A 22,651-nucleotide genomic window follows, 5' to 3' on the forward strand; every position below is an offset into this window, starting at 1 on the left:
TAGCATCCTTCTGAAAGATTGTTGGCTAGAATTGGACTTGGTGAGGTTTCCGAGGTGTCGGTTCGAATCGTACTTGGTAAAATGTCAAGGATACCAGGTCGAATTGTACTTGATGAATTTTTCATTGACTTCTATATTTGAGCTCCTTTGAAGGTAAAGATAAAAATTATTATTAGTTTACACTGTAATGGCCGAGGGGTCGGTCATTGATGAAATCCCGTACGGTAACCGTGAAATTTAACTTAAGAGATCCAAAATCAATGCCGATTTCGAAATCAAATAAAAACAAGTTGGAAAAACCAAAATTTTACCTCTCCGAGTCAAGAAGAGGACTACTACTACAAACTTATTAACCTAGATATAGAATTATTTCTCTTTTTTGAACTAAAAATTTACGAATTATTAAAGCAGTATTCCAAGCATAGCGTATATACAGTAAAGCAGACGACATTTACATCCAATAAAGATATGTCATGGACACATTTAAATCAGTAAATGGGTAAAAACAGGAAATGAAGGGTATAAATTTTGGAGAGATATAACCTTTATGTGTTTGAAAAGGCTCAATTGTCTACGCCTCTCTGTTAACCCTATATTCTTATAGCTACATACACAACTGGTTAGCAGTATAAACACTATTGTCTCGTTTCACCTCAACGATATGCTTAGTTTGCCAACATGAGTGTCAACGTTAAATATCACCAAAGCTGACATGTGGTTAGACTGAAAGTCAATGCGCACCAAAATAAGAATGAAAACTTCTAAGCTATAACCCGATAACGATTACCCCTTTCATTGAACTGATGGCCACCATGATAGTTTCTTCTCTTATAAAATCTAAACCTGATTATTTAAACGTGTAATTAACTTTCGGCTCACTCTGAACCGTTAATGTCCCTTCATTACAGACACGAAAATTAAAACCCAAAGTTTTCTTCACCTCAGGTCTCAATTATTTACTTTACGATTCACTACGCCTATTGCGGAATATAATTCATTTCCCCGCCAGAGTCCAGGCCTTAGCTTGCTTCTCGAAATCATTAAAGCAAGGATTATTCTATATACAGATGTAGTATAGATTAAGTAATATATAAACAGCCATTTCAAATAATTAAGTAAAAAACGTCCTTGGAATATCAGAATGAAACACAGCTTTAAAGATACAAAACCACTAAACGCATCGTAGTTACGAAAAATATTTCAACATATTTGTTGGAACTGAACTGAACTGAACTGTTATCTTCGCTATAATCACATGATAGAGATAAAGAACCTTTGCACCTAACCCGAGTTTAGGATTAGACTGAATTAGTGATAATGCATTACTCTCTCACTCTCTCTCTCTCTCGATCGGTTCTCTACCAGTGAGTCTCCCTCAGGATGTGCCTCTCGTGTGTAACGCTAGGTAGACCTAGTAGTGTAGTAGGACGTATTCAACTATTTGTAATTATAACCAGTATGTAATAACAGTAAGAGCGTTTTCCCGAAATGAAGAACTATGACTAACTTAACTTAAACTGAATAATAATAAACAAATATGGTTTTATATAATCCGGCGTCATTACTTGAATATTAATTTAACATGGTAGCAGAGCGTGGTTCGCGGTATTTAACGGTATTCAACAAATACGTGATTAATGATAATGACGCGGTAATAAACAGTTTACGCGGACGGAGTCAACGTATATAGCCGAGGCTTAGCGACGAACGGGGCAGTAAAAATCAGTGCGGTAATCCGGTACAACGTGGAAGTTAGGGTTAGAAAACCCAGACCAAGTGTGTCAACTAATCGAGGAATGGAACTGTCTTGGACAAGTTAAAACATGCTCACAACAAGCAACCAAGGAAGAGTGACTTAAGAAAAAAGAAGCCATACAACAGAGGACAAGAACAGTACAAACAACGGCGGTGAGTTACACATAATAAGAAGAAACCTAAGACTGAACAGTACGCGATAATAATTATAATTTAAGTATAATAGTAATGGTGATCTAAGTATGAACTGATGAACATTTAATGGAACATTTTAACCATAATTTAATAATAATAATAAGACCATTAAGTAAGAATCATAGCTTGTAAACAGAAATAAGCCAATCATAAAACCATTTGAGAAGTTAAAGAGGTACTAGGGAAGTTAAATAAGAAGGGAGTTAATAAGCATATAAAGATCAGTATTAGACATGATAAGCTGGCAAATTAAGTAAAGTAAAGTAGAGAATATTTATAATTACAATGGCCGATTACGTAGAGACTAACAACGCGGGCAATGCTCTATCATTTCGAAAATTAAATGATTGCAATTATGAGACCTGGAAGCGCGATATGCGAATGGCATTATTAGACTATGGTTTATGGGGATTCCTGGATGGAAAAGAAAAAGAACCAGATGCATCAGCTTCAGAAGACGCGAATCAGCATATCTTAGAAGATCGCAGAAAGCGTTATCAAAATTATCATTAGCGTGTGACGACCCCCACAAGAGTATTATAGAGAAGTGCGATACAGCAAAGGAAGCGTGGGATATTTTAGCAGGAATATATGAACCCAATTCAAAAGCGCGTATGGCAGACTTACGATCAGAATTTATAAGCTGTCGCTGTAAGGGTGGCTCAATGGCAACACACTTAGCAAGTTTAATAGTGATAGCAGATAATTTGAAAGCAGCGGGTTTACAAATATCGGACATGGAAATAGCCTTCCAAATGTTACATAAACTACCAGAAGCCTATAGGCAAATCAAGACTTTAGCGTATCATTGGCCTGATAAAGATTTTACTCCGAAGAACGTGAAACAGTTGCTAATATCAGAATATGATAGGCAAAGGAGAGAAGATTGTGAAGATGATTATGAACAAGCCGGTTATTCATCTCACTTGCAACAAAGAGCTAGAGTTAGGACCCCGAATAACTTTAATCAGCCTAGGCCCAATAGAAGTAATAGTCGCAAAAGAAGTCAATCAAGGAATAGGATTAATAAAACTAAGATAATATGTTTTAATTGTGGTAAAAAAGGATATTATGCAAGAGATTGTTGGTCAAATAAAACAAATAAACAGAAAAATAAGCAGTCAAGCGACAATGAAAGTAGACGAGCTCATTTCGCATCAGCCTTACTAGCGATAAAGGATAAGGAAGCCTAGATATTTGACACAGGAGCTTCGCATCATTTTTGCCATAAGAGGGAATGGTTCTCAAACTATAAACCAATAGAATCATCAGTAGAAATAGCTGAAGGTGGAGCTTAAGCTATAGGCATAGGGAATGTCGCATTATCAATTAGAAATGGACAGGAAATAATTGATTTGATAGATGTCATACATGTACCAGGGTATAATAGAAATTTATTATCAGTAAGAAAATTCGATATGAATGGATACAAGACTATCGTAGAAAATGGAAAAGCAAAGGTATACGATGAGAAGAGGAAATTCTTCCTGAGCGCCAGGTTAACGGAGGAGAATTTATACGTCGCAGACGTCAAAGTACAAATTGATGAACCAGAACAAGATAGTAAGCAGCACATAAGCACCTTAACAAGTCAAGCGCATGATATAATGAGATGGCACCAACGATTAGGGCACCCTAACGAAAGAAAATTGAAGGAATTACACGACAAGCATTTAGTCGAAGGCATACCTAAATTGGATGGGAAGTTAGGCGTTTGTCAACCTTGCCGATTATCAAAAGCTGCGAAATATCCGTCTTGAACAAGTGAGAAAATTAAAACCACACAACCATTAGAGATAATACATAGTGATGTATGGGGACCCTCACCTATAACGTCAAGATGTGGTGGCAGATATTTTATTTCGTTTATCGATGACTTTACAAGAAGAGCTACGATTTATATTATGCAAACGAAAGATCAAGCGTACGACAAATTTCAAGAGTTTAAACGAGTCGTAGAAAAGCAAACAGGCAAGGACATCAAGGTCTTACGAACAGACAATAGCTTAGAATACTGTAATAGGCAATTTGAGAATAATAGTAAGAAATTAGGAATAAAACTCGAAAGAACCAATACATACACTCCAGAAATGAATGGCATCGCGCAAAGATTCAATAGGACAATAACAGAAGGCATTCGTACGATGTTAGAAGATGCAAAATTACCTTTGAAATTATGGGGCGAAGCTGCAATGGCGTTTACATACCTGTACAAAAGATTACCTCATGACAAACTTAAAAATCAAGTTGCTTTAGAACGATGGATGGGAAAGAAACCTAGTGTACGACACCTTAAACGATATGGATGTACGGCATTTGCATTGATACCCAAACCAAGAAGAAACAAACTACAAAACAGATCAAGAATTGGTGTTTTAATTGGGTATGCAATCAAAACTAAAGTGTTGGCTACTATCACGCGCAGAATTAACCGTTAGTTTTATATGCGCGCGCGATGGTATTTCTCGAGAATATAAAGAACGTGGACTTGAGTTTTTCAAATGTTTTTGACCCTAACGGTTGCATTCTGGATTTTAGCTGTTGCAGTAATAAATTTTATATCTTTAACTGAAGTTAGTCCTGTAGTTATTGACCGCGAAACGTCTTAATAACATATAGAATATGGTTTCCGGATCAAGACAAGATAATTGAACTGAAACATGTAAGAGAGTAAGGATGACGGTATAAACCCAAAAATTTTACCCCCCTTGTTTCCCCCCTTTCAGGGGGGGGGGGTAAAATTTTTGGGTTTATACCGACATCCCTGGGGTGGGGGGGAATTGATGACGTCACGTGATGGTGTTGCGGGGGAGGAGAGGGGGCCCCCCATCCCCCCAACCCCCGGGATGAAGGTATAGAACCAAAAATTTTACCCCCCCCCCCGAAAAGGGGGGGGGAAGGAAGGGGGTAAAATTTTTGGTTCTATACCGTCATCCCGGGGGTTGGGGGGGATGGGGGGGAATTGATGCCGTCACGTGATGGTGTTGGCAGGGGGGAGGAATTGGGGGGGGGTGGGGAATTGATGACGTCACGTGTTGTAGTTGGAGGGGAGGAGATGGGGGGGGGAATTGATGACGTCACGTGATGTTGTTGGCGGGAAATTTGAATTGTTGAGCCACCTGGTGGTGGTTTTCTTGATGACGTCACGGCTAATTTTTTATGACGTCACGTGGCTGGTACCTGTAGGGATAGGCTTATGCTATTGTAGGCTTATGCTATTGTAGATCCTGGTTGGTTTATGCTATATTAGATCCTGCAAGATAGGCTTATGCTAGGTTACTCTAGGCTTATTATTATTACAATCAGATTTTATATCGAAAAACATTTAATTAGCGTGATAATAACATACATAATTAAGTTAAATTAATAATAAATTAAGGTTTATGCTATATTAGGTCGTGAAAGATAGGCTTATGCTAGGTTTATTCTTTTGTAAATGCTGAAAAAGAAAGGGTTTTGGTACTTTAGACTTATTCTATGGTAGATCCTGGTAGGCTTATGCTGTATTAGATTCTTTGTAAATGCTGCAAAAATATACTCTTATGCTAGGTTATTCTATGGTAGATCCTAGGCGATTTAAAATAGCTTCGTACATGCATTTTATAACTTGATCATTCAGAAGGTTGTAGTGAAATGTCATAAAACTAAATTTCTCGTTCAGTGTCCATGCCTCGGTCTTTGTTAGAGTGAATACGCTACCCTCGTTGAATACTATCTTCCCCTCCATAACGGTTATTTTTATTTTCAAGTTCAAGTAACGATAATTACCCCAGTCGCTGAATAGATCTCCGTCCACTCCTCCATAAATTCCTTCAAAACGTCTTCCGAGATGCTAACAATGGTACCATCATTTTTTTTAAAAAGTAGGCTTGGCTCGTATCACCCCGAAAACGGCATAACATTCATGCCCATAGTCTAACGAGTGCATTTGCGCGGTTTTCTCGAGAGTACGGGTTGATATTTAACCTGAGGGTATATTGACTGATGCTTATCTTTTTCTATTGTCCTTTATTGGCAACCCACCCGATGGTTTAGGACCTTAAAAGGGGGCGTGGCTAAAGCGTAACGAATGGAATTTATCCCCGTCGGCTTTTTATTTATAGGTAGAATAACCTGGTGGTGGTTTTCTTGATGGCGTCAGCACTAATTTTTGATGACGTCACGTGGCTGATACCTGTAGGGATAGGCTTATGCTAGGCTTATGGTGGCCACGGTATATCGCCGCTTATAGCGTCGTGGCCACGGTATATCGCAGCTTATAGCGTCGTGGCCACGGTATATCGCCGCTTATAGCGTCGTGGCCACGGTATATCGCCGCTTATAGCGTCGTGGCCACGGTATATCGCAGCTTATAGCGTCGTGGCCACGGTATATCGCAGCTTATAGCGTCGTGGCCACGGTATATCGCAGCTTATAGCGTCGTGGCCACGGTATATCGCAGCTTATAGCGTCATGGCCACGGTATATCGCAGCTTATAGCGTCGTGGCCACGGTATATCGCAGCTTATAGCGTCGTGGCCACGTTATGTCGCCGCTTATAGCGTCGTGGCCACGGTGTATTGCAGCCTATAGCGTCGTGGCCACGGTATATCGCACCATATAGCGTCGTGGCCACGGTATATCGCAGCTTATAGCGTCGTGGCCACGGTATATCGCAGCTTATAGCGTCGTAGCCATGGTGTATCTCACCTTATAGCGTCTTGGCCACGGTATATCGCAGCTTATAGCGTCGAGGACACGGTATATCGCAGCTTATAGCGTCGTGACCACGGTATATCGCAGCTTATAGCGTCGTGACCACGGTATATCGCAGCTTATAGCGTCGTGGCCACGGTATATCGCAGCCTATAGCGTCGTGGCCACGGTATATCGCAGCCTACAGCGTCGTGGCCACGGCATATCGCAGCTTATAGCGTCGAGGACACGGTATATCGCAGCTTATAGCGTCGTGACCACGGTATACCGCAGCTTATAGCCTCGTGGCCACGGTATATCGCCGCTTATAGCGTCGTAGCCATGGTGTATCTCACCTTATAGCGTCTTGGCCACGGTATATCGCAGCCTATAGCGTCGTGGCCACGGTATATCGCAGCCTATAGCGTCGAGGACACGGTATATCGCAGCTTATAGCGTCGAGGACACGGTATATCGCAGCTTATAGCGTCGAGGACACGGTATATCGCAGCTTATAGCGTCGTGACCACGGTATATCGCAGCTTATAGCGTCGTGGCCACGGTATATCGCAGCTTATAGCGTCGTGACCACGGTATATCGCAGCTTATAGCGTCGTGGCCACGGTATATCGCCGCTTATAGCGTCATGGCCACGGTATATCGCCGCTTATAGCGTCGTGACCACGGTATATCGCCGCTTATAGCGTCATGGCCACGGTATATCGCCGCTTATAGCGTCGTGACCACGGTATATCGCCGCTTATAGCGTCGTGGCCACGGTATATCGCAGCTTATAGCGTCGTGGCCATGGTATATCGCCACTTATAGCGTCGTGGCCACGGTATATCGCACCTTATAGCGTCGTGGCCACGGTATATCGCAGCTTATAGCGTCGTGGCCACGGTATATCGCCGCTTATAGCGCCATGGCCACGGTGTATCGCAGCCTATAGCGTCGTGGCCACGGTAAATCGCAGCTTATAGCGTCGTGGCTACGGTATATCGCAGCTTAAAGCGTCGTGGCCACGGTGTATCGCCGCTTATAGCGTCGTGGCCACGGTGTATCGCAACCTATAGCGTCGTGGCCACGGTACATCGCAGCTTATAGCGTCGTGGCCACGGTATATCGCACCATATAGCGTCGTGGCCACGGTATATCGCAGCTTATAGCGTCGTGGCCACGGTATATCGCAGCTTATAGCGTCGTGGCCACGGTATACCGCAGCTTATAGCCTCGTGGCCACGGTATATCGCCGCTTATAGCGTCGTAGCCATGGTGTATCTCACCTTATAGCGTCTTGGCCACGGTATATCGCAGCCTATAGCGTCGTGGCCACGGTATATCGCAGCCTATAGCGTCGAGGACACGGTATATCGCAGCTTATAGCGTCGAGGACACGGTATATCGCAGCTTATAGCGTCGAGGACACGGTATATCGCAGCTTATAGCGTCGTGACCACGGTATATCGCAGCTTATAGCGTCGTGGCCACGGTATATCGCAGCTTATAGCGTCGTGACCACGGTATATCGCAGCTTATAGCGTCGTGGCCACGGTATATCGCCGCTTATAGCGTCATGGCCACGGTATATCGCCGCTTATAGCGTCGTGACCACGGTATATCGCCGCTTATAGCGTCATGGCCACGGTATATCGCCGCTTATAGCGTCGTGACCACGGTATATCGCCGCTTATAGCGTCGTGGCCACGGTATATCGCAGCTTATAGCGTCGTGGCCATGGTATATCGCCACTTATAGCGTCGTGGCCACGGTATATCGCACCTTATAGCGTCGTGGCCACGGTATATCGCAGCTTATAGCGTCGTGGCCACGGTATATCGCCGCTTATAGCGCCATGGCCACGGTGTATCGCAGCCTATAGCGTCGTGGCCACGGTAAATCGCAGCTTATAGCGTCGTGGCTACGGTATATCGCAGCTTAAAGCGTCGTGGCCACGGTGTATCGCCGCTTATAGCGTCGTGGCCACGGTGTATCGCAACCTATAGCGTCGTGGCCACGGTACATCGCAGCTTATAGCGTCGTGGCCACGGTATATCGCACCATATAGCGTCGTGGCCACGGTATATCGCAGCTTATAGCGTCGTGGCCACGGTATATCGCAGCTTATAGCGTCGTGGCCACGGTATACCGCAGCTTATAGCGTCGTGGCCACGGTATATCGCAGCTTATAGCGTCGTAGCCATGGTGAATCTCACCTTATAGCGTCTTGGCCACGGTATATCGCAGCTTATAGGTCATGGCCACGGTATATCGCCGCTTATAGCGTCGTGACCACGGTATATCGCCGCTTATAGCGTCGTGGCCACGGTATATCGCAGCTTATAGCGTCGTGGCCACGGTATATCGCCGCTTATAGCGTCGTGGCCACGGTATATCGCCGCTTATAGCGTCGTGGCCACGGTATATCGCAGCTTATAGCGTCGTGACCACGGTATATCGCAGCTTATAGCGTCGTGGCCACGGTATATCGCAGCTTATAGCGTCGTGGCCACGGTATATCGCAGCTTATAGCGTCATGGCCACGGTATATCGCAGCTTATAGCGTCGTGGCCACGGTATATCGCAGCTTATAGCGTCGTGGCCACGTTATGTCGCCGCTTATAGCGTCGTGGCCACGGTGTATTGCAGCCTATAGCGTCGTGGCCACGGTATATCGCACCATATAGCGTCGTGGCCACGGTATATCGCAGCTTATAGCGTCGTGGCCACGGTATATCGCAGCTTATAGCGTCGTAGCCATGGTGTATCTCACCTTATAGCGTCTTGGCCACGGTATATCGCAGCTTATAGCGTCGAGGACACGGTATATCGCAGCTTATAGCGTCGTGACCACGGTATATCGCAGCTTATAGCGTCGTGACCACGGTATATCGCAGCTTATAGCGTCGTGGCCACGGTATATCGCAGCCTATAGCGTCGTGGCCACGGTATATCGCAGCCTACAGCGTCGTGGCCACGGCATATCGCAGCTTATAGCGTCGAGGACACGGTATATCGCAGCTTATAGCGTCGTGATCACGGTATACCGCAGCTTATAGCCTCGTGGCCACGGTATATCGCCGCTTATAGCGTCGTAGCCATGGTGTATCTCACCTTATAGCGTCTTGGCCACGGTATATCGCAGCCTATAGCGTCGTGGCCACGGTATATCGCAGCCTATAGCGTCGAGGACACGGTATATCGCAGCTTATAGCGTCGAGGACACGGTATATCGCAGCTTATAGCGTCGAGGACACGGTATATCGCAGCTTATAGCGTCGTGACCACGGTATATCGCAGCTTATAGCGTCGTGGCCACGGTATATCGCAGCTTATAGCGTCGTGACCACGGTATATCGCAGCTTATAGCGTCGTGGCCACGGTATATCGCCGCTTATAGCGTCATGGCCACGGTATATCGCAGCTTATAGCGTCGTAGCCATGGTGTATCTCACCTTATAGCGTCTTGGCCACGGTATATCGCAGCTTATAGCGTCGAGGACACGGTATATCGCAGCTTATAGCGTCGTGACCACGGTATATCGCAGCTTATAGCGTCGTGGCCACGGTATATCGCAGCTGCTGCTTATACCGTCGTGACCACGGTATATCGCAGCTTATAGCGTCGTGGCCACGGTATATCGCAGCCTATAGCGTCGTGGCCACGGTATATCGCAGCCTATAGCGTCGTGGCCACGGCATATCGCAGCTTATAGCGTCGAGGACACGGTATATCGCAGCTTATAGCGTCGTGACCACGGTATACCGCAGCTTATAGCCTCGTGGCCACGGTATATCGCCGCTTATAGCGTCGTAGCCATGGTGTATCTCACCTTATAGCGTCTTGGCCACGGTATATCGCAGCCTATAGCGTCGTGGCCACGGTATATCGCAGCCTATAGCGTGGTGGCCACGGTATATCGCAGCCTATAGCGTCGAGGACACGGTATATCGCAGCTTATAGCGTCGAGGACACGGTATATCGCAGCTTATAGCGTCGAGGACACGGTATATCGCAGCTTATAGCGTCGTGACCACGGTATATCGCAGCTTATAGCGTCGTGGCCACGGTATATCGCAGCTTATAGCGTCGTGACCACGGTATATCGCAGCTTATAGCGTCGTGGCCACGGTATATCGCCGCTTATAGCGTCATGGCCACGGTATATCGCCGCTTATAGCGTCGTGACCACGGTATTTCGCCGCTTATAGCGTCATGGCCACGGTATATCGCCGCTTATAGCGTCGTGACCACGGTATATCGCCGCTTATAGCGTCGTGGCCACGGTATATCGCAGCTTATAGCGTCGTGGCCACGGTATATCGCCGCTTATAGCGTCGTGGCCACGGTATATCGCAGCTTATAGCGTCGTGGCCACGGTATATCGCAGCTTATAGCGTCGTAGCCACGGTATATCGCCGCTTATAGCGCCATGGCCACGGTGTATCGCAGCCTATAGCGTCGTGGCCACGGTAAATCGCAGCTTATAGCGTCGTGGCTACGGTATATCGCAGCTTATAGCGTCGTGGCCACGGTGTATCGCCGCTTATAGCGTCGTGGCCACGGTGTATCGCAACCTATAGCGTCGTGGCCACGGTACATCGCAGCTTATAGCGTCGTGGCCACGGTACATCGCAGCTTATAGCGTCGTGGCCACGGTATATCGCACCATATAGCGTCGTGGCCACGGTATATCGCAGCTTATAGCGTCGTGGCCACGGTATATCGCAGCTTATAGCGTCGTGGCCACGGTATATCGCAGCTTATAGCGTCGTAGCCATGGTGTATCTCACCTTATAGCGTCTTGGCCACGGTATATCGCAGCTTATAGGTCATGGCCACGGTATATCGCCGCTTATAGCGTCGTGACCACGGTATATCGCCGCTTATAGCGTCGTGGCCACGGTATATCGCAGCTTATAGCGTCGTGGCCACGGTATATCGCCGCTTATAGCGTCGTGGCCACGGTATATCGCAGCTTATAGCGTCGTGGCCACGGTATATCGCAGCTTATAGCGTCGTGGCCACGGTATATCGCCGCTTATAGCGTCGGGGCCACGGTGTATCGCAGCCTATAGCGTCGTGGCCACGGTACATCGCAGCTTATAGCGTCGTGGCCACGGTATATCGCCGCTTATAGCGTCGTGGCCACGGTATATCGCAGCTTATAGCGTCGTGGCCACGGTATATCGCAGCTTATAGCTACGTGGCCACGGTATATCGCAGCTTATAGCGTCGTGGCCACGGTATATCGCAGCTTATAGCGTCGTGGCCACGGTATATCGCAGCTTATAGCGTCGTGGCCACGGTATATCGCAGCTTATAGCGTCGTGGCCACGTTATATCGCCGCTTATAGCGTCGTGGCCACGGTGTATCGCAGCCTATAGCGTCGTGGCCACGGCACATCGCAGCTTATAGCGTCGTGGCCACGGTATATCGCACCATATAGCGTCGTGGCCACGGTATATCGCAGCTTATAGCGTCGTGGCCACGGTATATCGCAGCTTATAGCGTCGTGGCCACGGTATATCGCAGCTTATAGCGTCGTAGCCATGGTGTATCTCACCTTAAAGCGTCTTGGCCACGGTATATCGCAGCTAATAGCGTCGAGGACACGGTATATCGCAGCTTATAGCGTCGTGACCACGGTACATCGCAGCTTATAGCGTCGTGGCCACGGTATATCGCAGCTTATAGCGTCGTGGCCACGGTATATCGCAGCTTATAGCGTCGTGGCCACGGTATATCGCAGCTGCTGCTTATACCGTCGTGACCACGGTATATCGCACCATATAGCGTCTTGGCCACGGTATATCGCAGCCTATAGCGTCGAGGACACGGTATATCGCAGCCTATAGCGTCGAGGACACGGTATATCGCAGCTTATAGCGTCGAGGACACGGTATATCGCAGCTTATAGCGTCGAGGACACGGTATATCGCAGCTTATAGCGTCGTGACCACGGTATACCGCAGCTTATAGCCTCGTGGCCACGGTATATCGCCGCTTATAGCGTCGTAGCCATGGTGTATCTCACCTTATAGCGTCTTGGCCACGGTATATCGCAGCCTATAGCGTCGTGGCCACGGTATATCGCAGCCTATAGCGTCGAGGACACGGTATATCGCAGCTTATAGCGTCGAGGACACGGTATATCGCAGCTTATAGCGTCGAGGACACGGTATATCGCAGCTTATAGCGTCGTGGCCACGGTATATCGCAGCTTATAGCGTCGTGGCCACGGTATATCGCCGCTTATAGCGTCGTGGCCACGGTATATCGCAGCTTATAGCGTCGTGGCCACGGTATATCGCAGCTTATAGCGTCGTGGCCACGGTATATCGCAGCTTATAGCTACGTGGCCACGGTATATCGCAGCTTATAGCGTCGTGGCCACGGTATATCGCAGCTTATAGCGTCGTGGCCACGGTATATCGCAGCTTATAGCGTCGTGGCCACGGTATATCGCAGCCTATAGCGTCGTGGTCACGGTATATCGCAGCTTATAGCGTCGAGGACACGGTATATCGCAGCTTATAGCGTCGTGACCACGGTATATCGCAGCTTATAGCGTCGTGACCACGGTATATCGCAGTTTATAGCGTCGTGGCCACGGTATATCGCCGCTTATAGCGTCGTAGCCACGGTATATCGCAGCTTATAGCGTCGTGACCACGGTATATCGCAGCTTATAGCGTCGTGGCCACGGTATATCGCCGCTTATAGCGTCGTGGCCACGGTATATCGCCGCTTATAGCGTCGTGGCCACGGTATATCGCAGCTTATAGCGTCGTGGCCACGGTATATCGCAGCTTATAGCGTCGTGGCCACGTTATATCGCCGCTTATAGCGTCGTGGCCACGGTGTATCGCAGCCTATAGCGTCGTGGCCACGGTACATCGCAGCTTATAGCGTCGTGGCCACGGTATATCGCAGCTTATAGCGTCGTGGCCACGGTATATCGCCGCTTATAGCGTCGTGGCCACGGTATATCGCAGCTTATAGCGTCGTGGCCACGGTATATCGCCGCTTATAGCGTCGTGGCCACGGTATATCGCCGCTTATAGCGTCGTGGCCACGGTATATCGCAGCTTATAGCGTCGTGGCCACGGTATATCGCAGCTTATAGCGTCGTGGCCACGGTATATCGCAGCTTATAGCGTCGTGGCCACGGTATATCGCAGCTTATAGCGTCGTGGCCACGGTATATCGCAGCTTATAGCGTCGTGGCCACGGTATATCGCAGCTTATAGCGTCGTGGCCACGGTATATCGCAGCCTATAGCGTCGTGGTCACGGTATATCGCAGCTTATAGCTACGTGGCCACGGTATATCGCAGCTTATAGCGTCGTGGCCACGGTATATCGCAGCTTATAGCGTCGTGACCACGGTATATCGCAGCTTATAGCGTCGTGGCCACGGTATATCGCCGCTTATAGCGTCGTAGCCACGGTATATCGCCGCTTATAGCGTCGTGACCACGGTATATCGCAGCTTATAGCGTCGTGGCCACGGTATATCGCAGCTTATAGCGTCGTGACCACGGTATATCGCAGCTTATAGCGTCGTGGACACGGTATATCGCCGCTTATAGCGTCATGGCCACGGTATATCGCCGCGGTATGTTATCGATTGGGCGTGTTATCAAAACAGCATTGTCCAAAACGGCTTTTTCATAAACGCGTTTGCCATTATAGCCATTTCTCGTTTTAGCGCATTTTCATTACAGCGTTTATATCTTGAGCGTACGAAAGTACGCCTTTTCCAAAATATTGTTGTTTATCTTCATTAACTTCCCAAAATAATATGCCTTTTCCAAAAAATTATATTTTATATTTACTTCCGATATAACATTACTCCTTTTTGCATAATATTGTTCTTTGTCCTATATACTTTATATAATAGAGATTTCCCTCTCTATCAATCACAGTTTGGGCGGAAACAGCAACCGCTGTTTTGGGAAATAGCGCTGTATTGAGAAACGCGGAAACAGCAACCGCGGTTTTGCTTGTACGCGGTTTTGCAAACCGCTGTTTTAGGAACCGCTTTATTCCAAAACGCTCTTTTGAAAACCGCTCAACTACCCGTGAACCTATCGCCGCTTATAGCGTCGTGACCACGGTATATCGCCGCTTATAGCGTCGTGGCCACGGTATATCGCAGCCTATAGCGTCGTGGTCACGGTATATCGCAGCTTATAGCGTCGAGGACACGGTATATCGCAGCTTATAGCGTCGTGACCACGGTATATCGCAGCTTATAGCGTCGTGACCACGGTATATCGCAGCTTATAGCGTCGTGGCCACGGTATATCGCCGCTTATAGCGTCGTAGCCACGGTATATCGCAGCTTATAGCGTCGTGACCACGGTATATCGCAGCTTATAGCGTCGTGGCCACGGTATATCGCAGCTTATAGCGTCGTGGCCACGGTATATCGCCGCTTATAGCGTCGTGGCCACGGTGTATCGCAGCCTATAGCGTCGTGGCCACGGTACATCGCAGCTTATAGCGTCGTGGCCACGGTATATCGCAGCTTATAGCGTCGTTGCCACGGTATATCGCCGCTTATAGCGTCGTGGCCACGGTATATCGCAGCTTATAGCGTCGTGGCCACGGTATATCGCAGCTTATAGCGTCGTGGCCACGGTATATCGCAGCTTATAGCTACGTGGCCACGGTATATCGCAGCTAATAGCGTCGAGGACACGGTATATCGCAGCTTATAGCGTCGTGACCACGGTACATCGCAGCTTATAGCGTCGTGGCCACGGTATATCGCAGCTTATAGCGTCGTGGCCACGGTATATCGCAGCTTATAGCGTCGTGGCCACGGTATATCGCAGCTTATAGCGTCGTGGCCACGGTATATCGCAGCTGCTGCTTATAGCGTCGTGGCCACGGTATATCGCAGCTGCTGCTTATACCGTCGTGACCACGGTATATCGCACCATATAGCGTCTTGGCCACGGTATATCGCAGCCTATAGCGTCGAGGACACGGTATATCGCAGCCTATAGCGTCGAGGACACGGTATATCGCAGCTTATAGCGTCGAGGACACGGTATATCGCAGCTTATAGCGTCGAGGACACGGTATATCGCAGCTTATAGCGTCGTGACCACGGTATACCGCAGCTTATAGCCTCGTGGCCACGGTATATCGCCGCTTATAGCGTCGTAGCCATGGTGTATCTCACCTTATAGCGTCTTGGCCACGGTATATCGCAGCCTATAGCGTCGTGGCCACGGTATATCGCAGCCTATAGCGTCGAGGACACGGTATATCGCAGCTTATAGCGTCGAGGACACGGTATATCGCAGCTTATAGCGTCGAGGACACGGTATATCGCAGCTTATAGCGTCGTGGCCACGGTATATCGCAGCTTATAGCGTCGTGGCCACGGTATATCGCCGCTTATAGCGTCGTGGCCACGGTATATCGCAGCTTATAGCGTCGTGGCCACGGTATATCGCAGCTTATAGCGTCGTGGCCACGGTATATCGCAGCTTATAGCTACGTGGCCACGGTATATCGCAGCTTATAGCGTCGTGGCCACGGTATATCGCAGCTTATAGCGTCGTGGCCACGGTATATCGCAGCTTATAGCGTCGTGGCCACGGTATATCGCAGCCTATAGCGTCGTGGTCACGGTATATCGCAGCTTATAGCGTCGAGGACACGGTATATCGCAGCTTATAGCGTCGTGACCACGGTATATCGCAGCTTATAGCGTCGTGACCACGGTATATCGCAGTTTATAGCGTCGTGGCCACGGTATATCGCCGCTTATAGCGTCGTAGCCACGGTATATCGCAGCTTATAGCGTCGTGACCACGGTATATCGCAGCTTATAGCGTCGTGGCCACGGTATATCGCCGCTTATAGCGTCGTGGCCACGGTATATCGCCGCTTATAGCGTCGTGGCCACGGTATATCGCAGCTTATAGCGTCGTGGCCACGGTATATCGCAGCTTATAGCGTCGTGGCCACGTTATATCGCCGCTTATAGCGTCGTGGCCACGGTGTATCGCAGCCTATAGCGTCGTGGCCACGGTACATCGCAGCTTATAGCGTCGTGGCCACGGTATATCGCAGCTTATAGCGTCGTGGCCACGGTATATCGCCGCTTATAGCGTCGTGGCCACGGTATATCGCAGCTTATAGCGTCGTGGCCACGGTATATCGCCGCTTATAGCGTCGTGGCCACGGTATATCGCCGCTTATAGCGTCGTGGCCACGGTATATCGCAGCTTATAGCGTCGTGGCCACGGTATATCGCAGCTTATAGCGTCGTGGCCACGGTATATCGCAGCTTATAGCGTCGTGGCCACGGTATATCGCAGCTTATAGCGTCGTGGCCACGGTATATCGCAGCTTATAGCGTCGTGGCCACGGTATATCGCAGCTTATAGCGTCGTGGCCACGGTATATCGCAGCCTATAGCGTCGTGGTCACGGTATATCGCAGCTTATAGCTACGTGGCCACGGTATATCGCAGCTTATAGCGTCGTGGCCACGGTATATCGCAGCTTATAGCGTCGTGACCACGGTATATCGCAGCTTATAGCGTCGTGGCCACGGTATATCGCAGCTTATAGCGTCGTGACCACGGTATATCGCAGCTTATAGCGTCGTGGACACGGTATATCGCCGCTTATAGCGTCATGGCCACGGTATATCGCCGCTTATAGCGTCGTGACCACGGTATATCGCCGCTTATAGCGTCGTGGCCACGGTATATCGCAGCCTATAGCGTCGTGGTCACGGTATATCGCAGCTTATAGCGTCGAGGACACGGTATATCGCAGCTTATAGCGTCGTGACCACGGTATATCGCAGCTTATAGCGTCGTGACCACGGTATATCGCAGCTTATAGCGTCGTGGCCACGGTATATCGCCGCTTATAGCGTCGTAGCCACGGTATATCGCAGCTTATAGCGTCGTGACCACGGTATATCGCAGCTTATAGCGTCGTGGCCACGGTATATCGCAGCTTATAGCGTCGTGGCCACGGTATATCGCCGCTTATAGCGTCGTGGCCACGGTGTATCGCAGCCTATAGCGTCGTGGCCACGGTACATCGCAGCTTATAGCGTCGTGGCCACGGTATATCGCAGCTTATAGCGTCGTTGCCACGGTATATCGCCGCTTATAGCGTCGTGGCCACGGTATATCGCAGCTTATAGCGTCGTGGCCACGGTATATCGCAGCTTATAGCGTCGTGGCCACGGTATATCGCAGCTTATAGCTACGTGGCCACGGTATATCGCAGCTAATAGCGTCGAGGACACGGTATATCGCAGCTTATAGCGTCGTGACCACGGTACATCGCAGCTTATAGCGTCGTGGCCACGGTATATCGCAGCTTATAGCGTCGTGGCCACGGTATATCGCAGCTTATAGCGTCGTGGCCACGGTATATCGCAGCTTATAGCGTCGTGGCCACGGTATATCGCAGCTGCTGCTTATACCGTCGTGACCACGGTATATCGCACCATATAGCGTCTTGGCCACGGTATATCGCAGCCTATAGCGTCGAGGACACGGTATATCGCAGCCTATAGCGTCGAGGACACGGTATATCGCAGCTTATAGCGTCGAGGACACGGTATATCGCAGCTTATAGCGTCGAGGACACGGTATATCGCAGCTTATAGCGTCGTGACCACGGTATACCGCAGCTTATAGCCTCGTGGCCACGGTATATCGCCGCTTATAGCGTCGTAGCCATGGTGTATCTCACCTTATAGCGTCTTGGCCACGGTATATCGCAGCCTATAGCGTCGTGGCCACGGTATATCGCAGCCTATAGCGTCGAGGACACGGTATATCGCAGCTTATAGCGTCGAGGACACGGTATATCGCAGCTTATAGCGTCGAGGACACGGTATATCGCAGCTTATAGCGTCGTGGCCACGGTATATCGCAGCTTATAGCGTCGTGGCCACGGTATATCGCCGCTTATAGCGTCGTGGCCACGGTATATCGCAGCTTATAGCGTCGTGGCCACGGTATATCGCAGCTTATAGCGTCGTGGCCACGGTATATCGCAGCTTATAGCTACGTGGCCACGGTATATCGCAGCTTATAGCGTCGTGGCCACGGTATATCGCAGCTTATAGCGTCGTGGCCACGGTATATCGCAGCTTATAGCGTCGTGGCCACGGTATATCGCAGCCTATAGCGTCGTGGTCACGGTATATCGCAGCTTATAGCGTCGAGGACACGGTATATCGCAGCTTATAGCGTCGTGACCACGGTATATCGCAGCTTATAGCGTCGTGACCACGGTATATCGCAGTTTATAGCGTCGTGGCCACGGTATATCGCCGCTTATAGCGTCGTACCCACGGTATATCGCAGCTTATAGCGTCGTGACCACGGTATATCGCAGCTTATAGCGTCGTGGCCACGGTATATCGCCGCTTATAGCGTCGTGGCCACGGTATATCGCCGCTTATAGCGTCGTGGCCACGGTATATCGCAGCTTATAGCGTCGTGGCCACGGTATATCGCAGCTTATAGCGTCGTGGCCACGGTATATCGCAGCCTATAGCGTCGTGGTCACGGTATATCGCAGCTTATAGCGTCGAGGACACGGTATATCGCAGCTTATAGCGTCGTGACCACGGTATATCGCAGCTTATAGCGTCGTGACCACGGTATATCGCAGTTTATAGCGTCGTGGCCACGGTATATCGCCGCTTATAGCGTCGTACCCACGGTATATCGCAGCTTATAGCGTCGTGACCACGGTATATCGCAGCTTATAGCGTCGTGGCCACGGTATATCGCCGCTTATAGCGTCGTGGCCACGGTATATCGCCGCTTATAGCGTCGTGGCCACGGTATATCGCAGCTTATAGCGTCGTGGCCACGGTATATCGCAGCTTATAGCGTCGTGGCCACGTTATATCGCCGCTTATAGCGTCGTGGCCACGGTGTATCGCAGCCTATAGCGTCGTGGCCACGGTACATCGCAGCTTATAGCGTCGTGGCCACGGTATATCGCAGCTTATAGCGTCGTGGCCACGGTATATCGCCGCTTATAGCGTCGTGGCCACGGTATATCGCAGCTTATAGCGTCGTGGCCACGGTATATCGCCGCTTATAGCGTCGTGGCCACGGTATATCGCCGCTTATAGCGTCGTGGCCACGGTATATCGCAGCTTATAGCGTCGTGGCCACGGTATATCGCAGCTTATAGCGTCGTGGCCACGGTATATCGCAGCTTATAGCGTCGTGGCCACGGTATATCGCAGCTTATAGCGTCGTGGCCACGGTATATCGCAGCTTATAGCGTCGTGGCCACGGTATATCGCAGCTTATAGCGTCGTGGCCACGGTATATCGCAGCCTATAGCGTCGTGGTCACGGTATATCGCAGCTTATAGCTACGTGGCCACGGTATATCGCAGCTTATAGCGTCGTGGCCACGGTATATCGCAGCTTATAGCGTCGTGACCACGGTATATCGCAGCTTATAGCGTCGTGGCCACGGTATATCGCCGCTTATAGCGTCGTAGCCACGGTATATCGCAGCTTATAGCGTCGTGACCACGGTATATCGCAGCTTATAGCGTCGTGGCCACGGTATATCGCAGCTTATAGCGTCGTGACCACGGTATATCGCAGCTTATAGCGTCGTGGACACGGTATATCGCCGCTTATAGCGTCATGGCCACGGTATATCGCCGCTTATAGCGTCGTGACCACGGTATATCGCCGCTTATAGCGTCGTGACCACGGTATATCGCACCATATAGCGTCTTGGCCACGGTATATCGCAGCCTATAGCGTCGAGGACACGGTATATCGCAGCCTATAGCGTCGAGGACACGGTATATCGCAGCTTATAGCGTCGAGGACACGGTATATCGCAGCTTATAGCGTCGAGGACACGGTATATCGCAGCTTATAGCGTCGTGACCACGGTATACCGCAGCTTATAGCCTCGTGGCCACGGTATATCGCCGCTTATAGCGTCGTAGCCATGGTGTATCTCACCTTATAGCGTCTTGGCCACGGTATATCGCAGCCTATAGCGTCGTGGCCACGGTATATCGCAGCCTATAGCGTCGAGGACACGGTATATCGCAGCTTATAGCGTCGAGGACACGGTATATCGCAGCTTATAGCGTCGAGGACACGGTATATCGCAGCTTATAGCGTCGTGGCCACGGTATATCGCAGCTTATAGCGTCGTGGCCACGGTATATCGCCGCTTATAGCGTCGTGGCCACGGTATATCGCAGCTTATAGCGTCGTGGCCACGGTATATCGCAGCTTATAGCGTCGTGGCCACGGTATATCGCAGCTTATAGCTACGTGGCCACGGTATATCGCAGCTTATAGCGTCGTGGCCACGGTATATCGCAGCTTATAGCGTCGTGGCCACGGTATATCGCAGCTTATAGCGTCGTGGCCACGGTATATCGCAGCCTATAGCGTCGTGGTCACGGTATATCGCAGCTTATAGCGTCGAGGACACGGTATATCGCAGCTTATAGCGTCGTGACCACGGTATATCGCAGCTTATAGCGTCGTGACCACGGTATATCGCAGTTTATAGCGTCGTGGCCACGGTATATCGCCGCTTATAGCGTCGTACCCACGGTATATCGCAGCTTATAGCGTCGTGACCACGGTATATCGCAGCTTATAGCGTCGTGGCCACGGTATATCGCCGCTTATAGCGTCGTGGCCACGGTATATCGCCGCTTATAGCGTCGTGGCCACGGTATATCGCAGCTTATAGCGTCGTGGCCACGGTATATCGCAGCTTATAGCGTCGTGGCCACGGTATATCGCAGCCTATAGCGTCGTGGTCACGGTATATCGCAGCTTATAGCGTCGAGGACACGGTATATCGCAGCTTATAGCGTCGTGACCACGGTATATCGCAGCTTATAGCGTCGTGACCACGGTATATCGCAGTTTATAGCGTCGTGGCCACGGTATATCGCCGCTTATAGCGTCGTACCCACGGTATATCGCAGCTTATAGCGTCGTGACCACGGTATATCGCAGCTTATAGCGTCGTGGCCACGGTATATCGCCGCTTATAGCGTCGTGGCCACGGTATATCGCCGCTTATAGCGTCGTGGCCACGGTATATCGCAGCTTATAGCGTCGTGGCCACGGTATATCGCAGCTTATAGCGTCGTGGCCACGTTATATCGCCGCTTATAGCGTCGTGGCCACGGTGTATCGCAGCCTATAGCGTCGTGGCCACGGTACATCGCAGCTTATAGCGTCGTGGCCACGGTATATCGCAGCTTATAGCGTCGTGGCCACGGTATATCGCCGCTTATAGCGTCGTGGCCACGGTATATCGCAGCTTATAGCGTCGTGGCCACGGTATATCGCCGCTTATAGCGTCGTGGCCACGGTATATCGCCGCTTATAGCGTCGTGGCCACGGTATATCGCAGCTTATAGCGTCGTGGCCACGGTATATCGCAGCTTATAGCGTCGTGGCCACGGTATATCGCAGCTTATAGCGTCGTGGCCACGGTATATCGCAGCTTATAGCGTCGTGGCCACGGTATATCGCAGCTTATAGCGTCGTGGCCACGGTATATCGCAGCTTATAGCGTCGTGGCCACGGTATATCGCAGCCTATAGCGTCGTGGTCACGGTATATCGCAGCTTATAGCTACGTGGCCACGGTATATCGCAGCTTATAGCGTCGTGGCCACGGTATATCGCAGCTTATAGCGTCGTGACCACGGTATATCGCAGCTTATAGCGTCGTGGCCACGGTATATCGCCGCTTATAGCGTCGTAGCCACGGTATATCGCAGCTTATAGCGTCGTGACCACGGTATATCGCAGCTTATAGCGTCGTGGCCACGGTATATCGCAGCTTATAGCGTCGTGACCACGGTATATCGCAGCTTATAGCGTCGTGGACACGGTATATCGCCGCTTATAGCGTCATGGCCACGGTATATCGCCGCTTATAGCGTCGTGACCACGGTATATCGCCGCTTATAGCGTCGTGGCCACGGTATATCGCAGC

This window comes from Phalangium opilio, unplaced genomic scaffold, assembly GCF_054372755.1.
Source record: "Phalangium opilio isolate 3A_F unplaced genomic scaffold, DU_Popi_V2 ptg000090l_1, whole genome shotgun sequence".
Lineage (NCBI taxonomy): Eukaryota > Metazoa > Arthropoda > Arachnida > Opiliones > Phalangiidae > Phalangium > Phalangium opilio.